The sequence below is a fragment of the Patagioenas fasciata genome, chromosome 18, assembly GCF_037038585.1.
Source record: "Patagioenas fasciata isolate bPatFas1 chromosome 18, bPatFas1.hap1, whole genome shotgun sequence".
Classification (NCBI taxonomy): Eukaryota; Metazoa; Chordata; class Aves; order Columbiformes; family Columbidae; genus Patagioenas; species Patagioenas fasciata.
The window spans coordinates 13451805-13467061 of record NC_092537.1 but is presented as its reverse complement, the minus strand read 5'-3'; the positions used below and the strand labels follow the sequence as shown (position 1 = coordinate 13467061).

Genomic DNA, 15257 nt, shown 5'->3' with positions numbered 1-15257 from the left:
TACATCAGCCACCCTGGAGCAAGGTGTCTCAGTTAAAATAAAAACTAAGCAAAACTTTCATTGTGAAACTCAAAACCCACATAAAAATCATCTGCCAGGTTGTGATTAAAAGCCTCATTTCTGCCCCCGAGGGCAGAGGAGACCTGCAGAAGATGCCAGGGGGACAGTGCGTGCTGCAGACCAGCCTGGAGCTCCCCTTCTGGACTGATTTTTACTGTCAGCTCCAAACCTGGCAGGGCTTGCAGCTCTGATAGGAAACCAGATGCTCTCCCTCAGGCTCTCCCTGCCAAGGAAAAGCATCTTGAGCTCAGACTCCGCTTTCCAGCAACACTTTGCTGCGCCGCCTGCCTGCTGGCTGCTCCGCAAGGCACGTCCCTGCCAGAAGCCGCATGCCCATGGAGGGAGAAGGCAAGAACTTCTTTTACGGCCATGACACTAATGAAACACGTTTGCAGCTCATGTTGCGGCAGACATTCATCTGCCCGTCAGGACTGAACGAGCCCTGGAGCCCTTTGCTAAAGCTGGCGTGGAAGTCGAGCGGCTTCCTGGACACTAACGACTCTTTGGAGACTTCCTCGCCAACGTCACATTTCATTCTTTCTAAGGAAAGGAACGAGTTTTCCGGAAGCATCAGTTTTTTAGATTTACCATCTTTCTTTCCATTCCCAGTGCTGGCTTTGGAAAAAACAATCGTAGGGAAAAAATAAGCGCGTTTTGGAAACTGCTGCCAGGTTTGCTTGCACAAACAGCCCAGGCAAGTGCTGTGCACATGAGGGCAAAATACAAGCAGGCAGAGCTCAGGCTCCCAAATGTGGCCAGCCTGGGGAGGCCAGGCAGGGAGCTGGCTGCTTTTTTCGGGTGGAAGGGACTGTGGGTTGGCACAACTGCCCCCTGCATCCATGCAGTCCCATCCCTCAGCAATACTCCTTTGCACAGCACCTTCACCAGCACAGTCACTGGAGGCACAGCCCCTTCGCTCTACAGACACACTCCATGTCACCATCTGGGAGACAAGAGTCGTATGTTGACAGCAAATCCTTTACCCCTCACAATAAAAACTGGGGTTTAAGCAGCAGTTTCAGGGTGTGTTCAGCATCTTGTGCTGTGGAGCCAGCAGCTCGCACTGGGCTGCAGTGAGATGTGCGCAGGCAGGAGCTCAGGAACTCGGCTGAGTTGATGCCACCACGTCACACTGCTGTTCCTGGCAGTGTCCCATCAGTGCAGCTGGTGGTGGCACATCGGTACCCATCTATCCACCTCGCCTCACCCCAGCCACGATCTGCAGGCCGGAGGATGAAGGACCACCATGGGTGGACCTATATCTAGAAGCCTCAGTGGTAAATCCAGCGCTGGTTATCACTTATCCTTTTCTGCCCCAGGCGAAGCAGTGGTGTCTCAGTGCACAGCTCTGCACAGGGACACAGTGCTGCTCCTCTCCATCGCGGAGGAGGTTTCACCCGGCCTGTGCTGGATGCTGCAGTTGGGTGGTCACATCTGTCCAACAGCGGACGGGAGGTCACTGGGGCTCAGGGAGGGCACAGAGCGATGGACCATGGGCTTGGGAGGTGATCAGGAGGGTGACCAGAGCCAGAGTGACCCCGGCATGTTGTGCATGGCACCTTCCCCCAGTGTCAGCAGATGACAAGAGGCAAAGAGGAAACGGCCTCAAGTTGCGCCAGGGGAGGCTGAGGTTGGATCTGGGGAACAATTTCTTCCCCAAAGGGCTGTGGGGCATTGGAACAGGCTGCCCAGGGCAGTGCTGGAGTCACCAGCCCTGGAGGGCTTTGAAAGACATCTAGATGAGGTTCTCAGGGACATGGTTTAGTGCTGGAGTTAGGTTAGGTTGTGGTTGGACTTGATGATCCTGAGGGTCTCTTCCAACCAAAATGATTCTATGACTCCATGACCAGGCTGGTGTTCTGCTGGCATTGCCCTGGAAGAGGGGAACTAACAACGCGGCAGCTGCTGGCAGGGCTAACACAGAGAGGGAAGAAAAGCAGATTAGCAAGGAAGGGGTGAGTATATAATGCTGTACCAAGAGGACAAGGTCAATAACAAGATTTAATTACACAGGATGAGCAATAACAGAAACCACTGCTTTTTGTAGGACCACAAACACCCTGCAGTAATGCCAGTCTGGACTGAAGAATCACACTAGAGCCTCACCAGCAAAACCTGTCTCAGCACAGATCACTCACAACAGCAGCTCCCTTGGAGAGCTCCTGCCCAAACCATGTTTGATGGACGGCGCTGTCTTCAAGGCATGTCACACCTCAAAATAGAAAGACATGACTCAGCCAGCACAGCATCTGCCTTCAGAACAGCCATTAACACCAGCAAAGCTCACAAAAACACGAAAGCAACTGGGAAAGCAACTCCTGAGAGCCCCCACCTCCAGGCAGGAGATGTGGTCAGCATTAGGATGGCTGGACACAAGGAAACCAAGAGTCCTCTCAGGTCAACTCCCTCCCAAAGGCTTGGAGCAGAGGAATTTCCATTTCTTGTGAAAATCAGAGCTTCCCTCTGTTAAATCCCCACCAAGGCTGGGCACTTGGGGATGCTGCTGGGGGTATACTGGGCACTTGGGGATGCTGAGGAGGGGATACTGGGCACACAGCGACACTGGGGGGGATACTGGGGAGCAGGGTTGCAGCTGCCCACATCCAACAGTAGCTGCAAACCCCTACAATGGTGACTGATAAAAGGTCATATTGGTCCTGACACAACAATAACCATGCTCACCCCATGTATCAGAGGGGAGGTGGGAGTTCAGCATATCCCAGTGAGATGGCACACAGGGCATCATTCCCTGCCAAAGTAGCCACAAATAGGTTTTGCATCAAGGTCCCTGTCACCCACGCAGTGAGATGGTGTCCAACACGAGCACGACTGCCCTGAGACAGCATTCACAGGAACCCCGGGGGAAACCATCTGAACGGGAAAGACAAAATGGCAACCGCTGCAATGGGGATGTGCAAGTCAGTGTCTGGCAATGGCGAACAGTGGCCAGTCGTCTTCCCCAAAGCCCCTCCATGAACCAGAGATTATCTTCTCGTAGCAAAAAAGAAAGCAATGTTTCTGTCATCCAACAGTCTGAGCATATTGTCTCATAAGGAAACCCAAATAAAACCATGGCTACCTACCCTGTGCTACCATGTTCTGTGCCAAGAAGTCTGCTCCTGTCAGATTTGGGGCCATCCAGTGGGGCATGGGGGCTGTTATCAACAGACTGACCAACAGGCAACAGATGTGAAGTCTCATTGCTCTGCCTCTTGAAGAAACAGGACTAAAAGAACCAAAGCCTCAGAGTCATGTACTCACTCTACAAGGAAAGTACCAAACAAGTACACACCTAAAAAATTTGTGTAATACTCAGAGTTAATAAGTCAGTCCTTGAGTGCAGAGGAATTTGTTTCTGTGTTCAGATTAAGCCATTGCACAGACAGGCGGCTCTCATGGGAGGGCAGCAGCATCCCAGGGAGGTGAGCGGTCACGGGGCGGCTGCCAGAGGAAAACAGTCGGCAGGGCACAGAGGGGAAGAGGACTAAAACACGCCTGCTGCAGAGAGTTGGCTCATCTACATGTTTTTTTCAAGATCTGCCCCCAAGCGATCTCCTTTTTGTTTCCTTTCTGGACGGGGCTGCTGCACTCTCCTCACTATCGCTGCTGCCATCGCTGTTTATTGCCATGTGGCTGCTGCCACGCTCAGGGTCCCCAAGGGACACATCGGGCCCTGGGCCAAGGGGAGGGGAAGGCGAGCGGCCACACGACTGCAGGAACAGCCAGCGCTGGAGCGTGCACCAGCCCGGCACCCCGGCTGCGGCAAAACCTGGGGCTTGGCAAGGGATGCACGAGCACTGCCCACCCCCTGGGGCAAGGAGCTGGAACGGGGGACCCCCAGCAATGGCAACGCTGGCCGGGAGCAGCTCTGGGCAGGTGACTCCGTTCCTTGCAAATGGGAGTTGTTTCACACAGAGCAAAATGAATAAGCATGAGCTAGTGCTGAAACAGCCCCAAATCAGTGATGTAATTCACTCACCCATCTGGGCTGTTGCCGGCTCTCTGTGGGGTGTGCATGGGGGACGTGTGTGCAACGAGCGGCCAGGGGCCTTGAACGAGTGCCAGGGCAGTAACAACACCAAACTACCCGTGTCCTTCCCGGGGTACAGGCAGGAAAGTCCCCACGCTCCTCCCTGGGACAGGCTCCAAGGCAAACCCTGTGTGTCCCACCAGGATCCCACTTGCTGGTGGGGTGCAGCAGGGGAAGTTCGCATAAATATTCCCTTTCTGCACATAAGCAGCATGTTCCTCTTCTCCAGCACCACCAGCAGCCCTCCTCTAATTCACCCCAGGAAAGAAAACCGCACCGACACTGTTCAAGTGCTTTCCAGGGTCTTTCACCCACAGCGATGCAGCACTAAGACCAAGCTCTCTCCAGCAAAATCCCAGCACTGGGGACCCACAGAGCAGCAGATTCCCCCAAAGGAGCATGGAAAGGATGCGGCAGAGGACGAGCACTGCACTTCCCCATGCACAGACCCAGGAGCAACGCGCCCTCCAGGACTCCTACCTGCTTCTTCAGGGCAGGCACCGGGGAGCCTGGTGAGTCACACGTGTGCCCGAGGTCCTGTCCAGCACGGGCGGACGGAGCGGGGTCCTGGAGGAGTCATCGTGGGTCTGCTCTTCTCGGCGAGGAGGTCGGGGGTGCTGGGAAAGCACCAGGGCGGCTGCCGGGCTCCGCAGCACACTTCAAAGTCTGCAAAGCGAAAAGGGAAGCACTGGAGTTATTTTGAGTCGACTTCCTCTTTCACAGAGAAGTCTCCGAAGGAGAAAGCTGTCCCCGTGCGGGTCGCACTCGGCTGGTGATCTCCGGACATGCAGGAGCAGGAGAAAGAGGGCTCAGCCGTCCTCTGCCCCTAATCCCCAAAAACCAGCCGCACCGGTCAGGCTGCTCTGGGACGAGCCTGTCCGGGGGCAGACGTGATGAGCCCCGATGCTGGCACAGCCTCCGCTGTGTCACCCACCACCCAGCGTGGGGACAACTGCTCCAGCGCTGCCGGCTCCCAGCCCAGCAGAGAGTGCCTGAGGCTGCACACCCAGCACCTCAAAATAAACAGTGTTGCTACGAGAGACAAGGAAAAGTCTGTCCAAGGAGGCACTTTTCCAGTTCCCCGTTCCAAGCGCGGCATTTTGTGCCTCTGCCAGCGCCTCCCGCCCGCAGCATCGCGCTCACATCTGCCTTTGCTCAATGCCAGCGCTGTCCCCGCAGCTGCCCAGAGCAGCCCTGCCCGCTGCCAGGGGATGCCCGGCCCCTTCTGGAGCGCGTTCATGGAAAAAATTGCCATTGCCCTGGCAAAGGTGTTGGCTGCGCGTTGGTTGGAGCAGGTCTGGCTTTGCTCAGCAGGGCATCACATTGTCACCACCTGTGACTCAGTGTCAGGAGTGCGGCTCCTGGGATGAGCTCGAACGCCCCAGGTGAGGCTGCTGAGGGCTGCCGGGGTCTGTCCCTGCACCAGTGCTCAGGGCTGAGACGCATTTGCACGTTGGCACAAACCCATGTTGGCACATGGGAGGGACACGTGAACCCATCCAGCCCAGCCCACCCAGGAGATGAAGGCTCACTCCTGCGGGATGTGGATGCAGGGTTGGGGTGAACCTGCCAGCTCTGTCACACCAGACAGCTGAGGGGGTGACACAATTCACTGCGCTCAGGAGAGCTCAATAGCATTGGCCAACCCCTCCAGCGAGGGACTGCCACAAGCTGTGACATCCCTACTCATGGCCGGGGCCCTGCTAGACCACCTCAACACCCCATGGGTTATCTAGAGCAGTGCTAGAGCCGCCGAGCTTTTCTGGAGTAAGTGAGTTGCAGGGAGAAAGTACTTCTGGAGGGAGTGTGGGAACTGCAGCTGATACTGTATCACTTCCCATCTTCTTTTACACAAGAAACAGGATTAGGTATAGTTACATACCTGGGCCCCAGACTTAAAAATAACCGACTTCCTTCCTGACTAGGAGAGAAAGGCAGGAGGGGGCAGTTTAACTGGCTGTCAGCGTTACTCGCATTCAATTCCCACCCGCTGCACTGGTGCCAAATTGTTGCACTGAGCATCCCTTCCCCGGCGCGCTGTGCCGGGAGCAGCCGTCCCCGGGCAGGAAGGCTCCGGGGAAACGGCAGCAGCACAAAACAGCGGATGATAACATCCTCATTTCCCCTGTCCTGTTTTCATTCATAGTTGCTCCCATTCACGAAGGACACACAGACACACGTGTCCTGGTGCCGGTGCAGAGTCGCTGCAGAGCGCAACGGTGCCGGTGGACCTCAGGCCAGCCCTGTGGAAAGCGTGGTTATGGCATATACACAAGCAATCCTGTTTGCAAAAGCTTTGTCCCCGCTAGCATCAGGATTAGCTTCTTCAGCACGCCTCAGCTAAGGTTTTGGGTGGCACTGTTCAAAAGCTTATTGTCCTGTGTCAGTCCCTCAGTCTTGATAATAGAATCATAAAATAGTTTGGGTTGAAGGGCCCTTCCCAGCTCCCCAGTGCCACCCCTGCCATGAGCAGGGACATCTTCACCAGCTCAGGTTGCTCAGAGCCCCGTCCAGCCTGGCCTGGGATGTCTCCAGGGATGGTTCATCCACCACCTCTCTGGCCAACCTGGGCCAGGCTCTCACCACCCTCAGGGCAACAATTCCTTCCTCACATCCAGCCTGAATCTTCCTCCTTTAGTTTAAACCATCACCCCTTGTCCTATCACAACAGGCCCAGCTACATAGTCTGTCCCCATCTTTCTTATCGGTCCCTTTTAAGTACAGAAAAGCTGCACTAAGGTCTCCCCAGAGTTTCTCTTCTCCAGCTGAACACCCCAGCTCTCTCAGTCGGTTGGTTCTCCATGTTTTCTGTAATGAGCTGCCCGTTAGCAGCTACTGTCATTAGACACCGAAACACAGAGACCAATGTCACCCTGGGAACAAGATGAGAAACTGTCATATCACCCCAGATGATATCACACCTCTGACAACCTGTGCTGGCAACAGCAAGAGGAAGAGCCAGGTATGACCCTGCTCAAACAAAGGCTTCAGTCACAAAACTTAAAAAAATAGGAGAGAATCAAAATAGAGAGGTACTAAGCTGTCCTCCGTGATTTACAGGTATTGCAGGAGACCTGTACACTTCTGTGCATCAATGGAATACACAACAGTTTTAAACCGGCCTGAATCCCCCTGACATGGAAGGAGTTTGTCTCCTGAAATAAAGAAAAGGAGCTGTTTGAGCTCCGCTCCTTCTAAACCACCCTTCCCGCAGGAAACCTCCTCCCGGCACATGTCCAAATCCCCAGCGCGTCAGTCAATGGATGATTTCTTTTCCAGTTTATAAGGGAACAGGTCACAAACCAAGCAATATTTTAATGTCACAATTCTGTTTTCCACCCTGAAATTCAACCAAATTCTAGTCTTACTCCACCTTTAGCAAACAGAGAAGAGGGAGGGATCTGGGGAGAGGGAAAGCCAAAGCAAACAGCCAGTTTGATGGTCTTCAACTTCCCTTTCTCATTTCTCCAAACTAAGTAATCTCCAACATTTATTTTTTTTTTGTCTTGAAAAAAAAATCATAATAAGGAGATAAAAGTAAGCAGAAGATAATAGTAATAAATCCTGGATTGTTCAAGTCTGAGCAGCATTTCAGTATGTCCTGCAAGGGTGGAAAATGTCATTTTATCTGATAAAGACTGTACAAGTACCACCACCAGGAGACATGACTGCTCATCTACACGTTAATTACAGGCTTGGAAATCCAAGCAAATTGATTGTGACAAGCACGAGCAAACCAGCAAGCTCTGTCCTTTCACCCCACATAGAGACCAGTTCCCATCATCTTCAAGGCTGCAATTGCACAGCTGGTATCACAGAACCAATTGCCCAGCAGTGCAGGCAACGAGAAACCCGCTGCGAGTCGAGGTCACACACTCGGGAGCAGGAAACTTTTGAGGTCCCCGTAGGAAACGCGTCCGGCGCGGCGGGCGGTGCTGCGGCCGCCTCGTGCCGATGACACGCCGGCGCTGGCGTGGGGTGCCGGTGCCGAGAAGAGATCAGCTGCTTCAAGTGGTGAGAGATTGTTTTTTGTCTAAATTTGAAGTGCTGCATGTACGCCAAGGGCTATAGGTTTCTGCAGACACCTCCCAGGATATTTTTCCCAGAATTTACATCTCTTCCGTGGGTACCGAGGTGACAGTTCTGGAACAAGATCAAATCCTCAAGCTTATCGGTTCTGCCAGAGATAACGCGCAGCAGGAAACAGCTCTTTTTAATCACAGTCACTCTGATTCACTTGTTGAGCTGATAAGCTGAGTGGAGAAGCTGTTTCTACACTTGTTTTTCAGGATGAATGAGCAGGGTTTTTGAAATGCTGCTTGAGCTTCCAGTGCCGCGTAAGGCAGAGAAAGGGGCAGGTTGGTGCTCAGTCCCAAGGCTTGCTTCTTCAGAAAATCCCAGGACAGCGCTGGACCCAGAACCCAGCCCTCAGTGCATGCCCGAGGCACAACGACCATCTCTGCTCCCCCGTGACCATCACTGCCTGTTCACCTACCTAACCTGAATGCGTCTTGCAACATCTTTCTCCAGTTGAGTCTAAACACGACATCTCAGAGGCCACGTTGTCCATCGTTCAGCAGTTCACAGAGGAAAGAAGGTGGGCTTGGCTGTTTGATGCCAGTGGTGCTCCTCCTTACACTGGTAAAGCCTGACCTGTGACATCTGCGTGAGAAATGACAGCTCAGAGCCCGCTTGTGACCGCCCAGCTTCCCCACGGCTTTTCCAGCAGAACCGCTGCCCCCACCATGCAGCTGCCACCCCTGCTCCAAGGGGAAACCTGGCACTTATCCCTGTTGAATGACAACGTATGGAGAGGTTAAAAAACCTGAACTCACCTCAATTCCCTTTAAATTCCAGTTCTCTGGTGCAGTCACCACCCTGCACAACCTCGCCTATGAAAGTCATTTAGTCACACTTTGCTCCATCTCCAGTCTCGTTAACAGACTGGAAAGCCCCACCAGCAGGACAGCCCCTGCCCAGCCAATGTCCTCCATCCTCCCAGCCTGGCAATGAGCCCTCGCTCGGAGCATGGCCACTGGCCACCCATTCAGCTTGCCGTGGCTGCACTGGGTCTGTGCTTCCCCAGTGCCCTCACAGCAGCACAGGAGAGGTGGTGTCAGAAACTCCTGTGTTCAGATGGCTCTTTGACATCCTCGGGGTTCACCACGCTGCCAAAGTAAACTTGATTTGGCTCTCATAAATCCCCAGTACGGTTCTGACAAACTCTTCACTGCCCCGTTGTCTCCAGGTACTTGGAAAGGGTTGGTTTGTTTGCGCTGGCATTTTCCCAGCAGCTGAATTGAGCTCCAGCTCCTTCCCCCTTTCTGAAGGTTGGTCCTTCACGTGTCCTTCTCCTCTCTCACAAACTCACTTTTCCTCTGCCCATTCCCAAAAGTCACTGCCAGAGGGACCCTCAGCTGAGTCCTGAAGCACCTCGGCAGGAATTTCTTCATGTCAGGTGATTTAAAGCATGGGACATTCCTGAGGGGACCCACCTTGCACCAGGTGACCCGGCCCTGGGGGTGACAGTTACACTGAAGCCGCCAGCTCCCAGCTGGGCTCTTCCCAGGCAACACAAACACGGACTTAACACTTCCAATGCCATCCACGGAGGGCTCCTCTCTCCAGCCAGGGCCGGATCAGCTCTCCCCTGCCTGCCCTCGCTGCTGGCACGCTCCCTTGTCACGTCCTGCTCCTGGAGCCCGGGGTCTCCTTTGCCTTTCCTGGTGCTGAGATGCTCTTGCGGTTGCTGTTTGCCCCTTGCTGTCATGGAGGCCACCCCAAATGACTCCAAGCAAACAACAAGCTTAAAACAACTTTAATTTGGAATTGAAACTGAAACCAAACAACAAAAACCAATGCAAGCTGGGGGGGTAATAAACTGCAGGTTCAGTGTACCAGCTGGGGACATTATTACCTTACAAGCACACAGGAATGATAATCCGCAGCCTGCGCACCCCCGCTTAATTCACACTCAGGGGTACCCGGCAGAAGGAATCGCTTGCCGGGGGGCTGGGGGACAAGGGCTCACTCCAGGATATTTCCAGAAGAAAATAATCACTCACCAAGGAGCTGGGGGTGTCCTGGGGCACAACCCACGTCTTGGAGCTTCCCCAGGGCCCGGCTGCAGCTGCTCGAAGGGACAGGGCTGCTGAGGTTTCTTTTTTTAATTTTTGTTTGTTGGTTTGTTTTAGTTTTAATTAATATCATTTTATTTTCACATGTCTATTGAAAAAGAAACTTTATGTAAAAAGCATGAATATGCACCCACCTCCTCTATCTGTCTAGATCATATGTTCATAACCAAGCCATATCTATCTATATCACTTTACTTACTATTCTTAATAATACACCTGGCAGGGATGGAGCTGTGAAGTGACAGAGTCGCACTGCACGCTGACCCGCACACACACCTGTGCTTTCCTGCCATACAAAATATGTGGCACTATTTTATGTGTTAAAAAGAAACGTGCAGTGTGGAGGTTTACATCCGCCCAGCTGCCCACGTCTGTACTGTATCTGTCATTCGTATTACAGCACGCACATACACATGGTTAGGGACGTAGTTTAGTGCCAGAGTTGGGTTACAGTTGGACTCGATGATCTTGAGGGTCTCTTCCAACCAGGATGATTCTATGATTCTATGATTCTATACACAAACTCAGTGCGTATGCTGTACAAATGATACATACAGCAAAATAAGCATGTAGATAAATACTCTTATGTGTACTTCCTGGCATGGTTGTATACTCAAGGGGCATTCAAAGGATTTAAAATGACTAATAGACTCAGTTCATGCCAACCCACAGTTAGACACACTAGTTATACCGGCAGAGTTCAGAAAACATCTCTCACTATCTTGAACTATTTGTAATCACTTTCCAATAGAAAGTGAGAAACACAAAGATATCACGACCTCCTTTAGCCGTGTTTTGCAATCACTGATCAACAGCCATTAGCCATACGAGTCACGGGCTGCACCCAGCTCGTGGGTGCCCATCTACACCAACGGACCTCCAGGCTCCAGCCAAATTTTCACGCAGTCACTTAGATGCCCAGCTGGGGCCAGCGGGATGGAGGACAACGTAGGCTCGGTCTGTTCCTCCACCCGGCACTGGGCATCCACCATGTCATTGAAGAAGGACCCTCTGCTCAATGTAGCCACCAAGGCCAAGCTGGGGGAAAAGGGACAAGGGGACCTGCAGCACAGCCAGAGCGGTGGGCTGCAGTCCTCAGCACACTGCCCATCAGGACACTCAGAGGTAATTTCTCCTGAGCAGCCCAGGGGCAGAGGACAGCGTGGGAAGGCTGCTGGAGAGCATTAACGTGGTCCCACAAAAACTGCCACAGGTCCTGAGGCAAGTCATTCTTTACCGATGGCTTCCAGCAAAGAGACTTGTAGAGACAAGTTAGAAACCAGGTGTCCCTACCCTTGTAGAGCCCAGACTCCAGGCACCATTTCTCCTCACCAAAGCGTCCTTCCTTGGGCAATTTCTGATCAAGATAGATGCCTCTTCTGCTCTTCCTTCAGCAAGCAAGCAGAGAAAGCAGCATGAACGTCGGCATCTCCCCAGTATTTTAAGGCTTCAAGCCTACCCTCCATCAGAGCTGTCTTTGGCCTGAGGGACTGGCAAAATTACTAGTCTTGGTTACACACAGGCTCAAGTCACATTGCTCCTTAGAACGGGAAGAGGTTGGCTTCTAACTAAAGATTAGCACGTATTTCCTTTTGTGATGGCTGTGAAGTTACACTGAGGAGGAATCTCAGCTATCACACAATCTCACCCCTACCCAGATTGTTCGTGCTGGTTCCAGCGCGTCACATCTCGGAGGAACTGCACACCCCTCAGTCACCCGGTCCACAGCATGACGGGCTTCAGATGATGGTCTGGAGCACACACAGACAGGAGATGGCACCTGCACTCAGTCCCTTCTTCTCTTGCTCAGTCTGGCTGCAGAACGTTGCCTTCTGCCCCATTGCTGCCTGTGCCCAGTGCACCACTAAAATTGGCCATAAAACAGACGCAAAAAATGTAATCAGCGGCTTTAGGATTAGAGTTCAGCTGGGTACCTATGCAGGAAAACCCTCCTCAATGGGCTGAGCTTTCTTCTAGGAACCTCTCAGATCCTGTGCTCAAGTGGCTTAGCCTGGACCACTGTTGACAGCAAGTAAATATAAAGGCCAACTATGGGAAATAACACGTGCATGGGTACAGGGGAAGTATGATGAGTCAGGCTCTCATTTTTCCCTACAAGTCAGCGCCCAGCCGGTGCCCACAGACCGCGCAGACGGGCAGCACTGTGTGAGTCGCTCCTGGGAGATGTGACAGAGTTTGCCACCAGCGAAGATCTTCTGGTAGACCAGAATGTGGAGGACCCAGGTTCTGAGTGTCCTGACAGATCCATCCACAGACTTCTGAGTACAAGGGGCAATGTCTCAGTTCACAGCATCTCCTGGAAGGACACTGCAGTCATCAGTGCCTTGGCAAGCTGGGCTGAGCCAATCTAACATCATCACTGAAAACAGTGTTTCCTACTCTTCCTGGTCCCAGCCTCACCAGGTATGGACCTTTTCATGAGCCATTCAGCTTCCTAAGCCAAAGGGAGAACGAATCAACGAGACATGAATCACTTTGGCCATAAAGTGATCAGACAGGAGACCTGGCGCAGAAGAGGGGACACATCCAGCAGCAGGACCAGCCTTGTGAGGACAGCGTTTGAGTGGCTGAGCCACCCGCAGCTCCTCTCTGCAGATGGAAACACCAGCTAAATACTCTGCATTATATCAGCCTGCTGATGTCCAGAAAGTTTGATCTCAAACCCAAGTCTAGTTAACCTAGCTCTACGACAACCATCACCAAACATTCATGGTCACTTTGATTTGGATCTCAGTTTTTAGACACGTCTGCTCTGGCTTCAACCCTCTAGGTTTTGCATTTCTTTCTGCCAGTGTTGCAGGAGGTGCCTGTGGAGGGGAGAGGGGGTGACAAGGGCATGGAGGTGACCACTGGAAGGAGGTCAGGTTTGGCATGGAAAAGCCCACCCTGTTCTCATGCAGTCATCTGCCTGCACCAGGCACCATTCCTATGCACCATGGCATAGGAACACAGGCAATAGGACCTGTGCTGCATCTGAAAGTATTGATAATTATGCAACTTTGCATCATCAGTACACCATTACTGTTCTCAGGTGAATTTTCCCTACTAGGAAAACTCTGTTCCTCATGCAGGCACAGGGAGCTTTGCTAATTTTTAATTAATCATTAATTAGCACAAGTAAGATAAGGACAGTGGAGGAGCAGGCATTACCAGGAGAGATGGGGGATGTAAACCTCCACACTGCACGTTTCTTTTTAACATATCAAATAGTGCCACATATTTTGTACAGTAGGAAAGCACAGGTGTGTGTGCGGGTCAGCGTGCAGTGCGACTCTGTCACTTCACAGCTCCATCCCTGCCGGGTGTATTATTAAGAACAGTAAGCAACGCCCAGAAATGTTTCACTTGTCCAGCTTCACCCTCCTTAGTCCTGAGCAAAGGTCAGGCCCAAGACAAACAGGGAGTCAGATGTCCCTTTCAGTCACAGGTGCTGGCCAAAATCCTTCAGAAATCAGCAACATTCACAGAAATTTCCAATCTTTTCTACCTTACAATCACCTGTAACACCAGCTAAATCATGCACATGGGGAAAAGCCTGACCTACCAGTCCAGGAACCTGCAGCCGCCATGGAAACTGGGGCAGGAGAAGATGTTCCCTGGATTTTCTTCCACTTCTCCCTTTGTTTCCGAAAGTGCCGGATTTTTGGCGGGTCTCCGGATAACCCCCCGGTCAGGCAGACGCTGTGGCTGCCGGAGGGGTGGGTTTGGGCACGGTGCCGTGGCTGGGCAGCCCGCCCCAGGAGCCGCTCGGCGCTCGCTGCCAGCGGGACTGAGCCACCCCCGGTGCCTCCGCTCGGGCGGGAGGAAATCTGAGACACGGCCGCGGAGCACACGGGGGGGCGGCGCTTGTGGAGCTGTGACCTCTCACCGAGGGGGCGCCCTGGGCACCTTAATCCTGCCCTGACGTGCAGGGGCTGCGCGGGGCCGGGGTGCCCGGCTGCTCTCTGCTGTTTGCCGCTGAGAGAGCAGATGAGCACCTTTGAAATACCTCCGGGTAAGAGATTTCCAGGAAACAGCCCAATTCAGGTCCAATGACCCCAAGTCCTTGTTGGCTTCCACACCCCATGTCACCCCCCACGTGCCGGTGTCTCACTGCAGGGCAGCTGGAGATGCCACCTGTGAAACTACACATTCATCTACCAGGAAGCAAAAATACAAGAGAAATGTTTGCCCTGGCACTTCTGACAAGCACCTCGTTGAGCACAAGGAAAGGATCAGAAGTGCCGAGCTGCACGGGCAGGTCCCTACACGAGGCCCCGTCACCACCCCAGGGCCCGGGCTGGTTTGGTCCCAGCTCAACAAGCCCCTGTGCAGCCTCCAGCTCTCCAGGCTGCGTCCTGAGCTGGGCTTGGCAGAGCTCTGCTCAGCTCTCCAGATCACAAGAGCTTTGCAAACAAGCTTTTTTTCCCCAACGTGACAGTAAAGCTAGAGAAAAGCAGTCTGAACAAATACTGGATTTAGGAGTGAGAGTTTATTTTCCCTCACCCAACGTGCTGCAAGTTACAGCTGCCCTTGGGAGCATTCATCATGTTCCACAGCAATGTTTCCATTTAAACGACCTGTCGATGACCTACATAGACCATGGGAGGCGGGTTTGATAGCCCCACTTAATAGAAGAGGAGGGCACCTGTGTTTTCCAGCTTTCAAGAGAATGTCAGAAAGCGTCTGTAACAGTGGTTCCAGGACAGGCAGATTCTTTCCTGACTGTCGATGCTAACTCATTTTGTATTTCTAATTAGCCACTCGATCAGCAACAGACAGTCAATGACCCCTCTGTAGGCTCATGCTGTTCTTCACTTCATGCACTAGAACATCTTAATTCCTGAAGCTATTCAGATCTTGGCTGGACCCTGAGCAACCCAACTGATGCATGTGCCAAGCTCTGATTTCTGCCAGCACTGGGCCGCGGTGGCTCTGGGGTGGCAGATTTGGCTCTCACCCAACCCCTGTGGCACACTGGTACCCCACACACTGGGAGAAATTAACACACACCAAACTCCCAAAGCACT

General features: G+C 52.8%; 1 protein-coding gene across 9 annotated transcripts in view; it reads right to left on the bottom strand.

Moving 5' to 3' along the window:
- Positions 1-14037, bottom strand: part of PIK3R6 (phosphoinositide-3-kinase regulatory subunit 6) — a 49230-nt gene extending 35193 nt beyond the window's left edge. For 7 of the 9 annotated variants that reach the window (XM_071816429.1, XM_071816430.1, XM_071816428.1 and 4 more), the window contains exons 1-2: positions 13793-14037; positions 4571-4756 (exon numbers count right to left, since the gene is read on the bottom strand). The gene's annotated coding sequence lies outside the window, so the exon portion shown is untranslated. Of the gene's footprint in view, positions 1-4570; positions 4757-8585; positions 8753-10155; positions 10316-13792 lie in introns of all 9 variants that reach the window. The other 2 variants (XM_071816431.1, XM_071816432.1) reach the window with 2 other exon arrangements.
- Positions 14038-15257: the final 1220 nt, after the last annotated feature.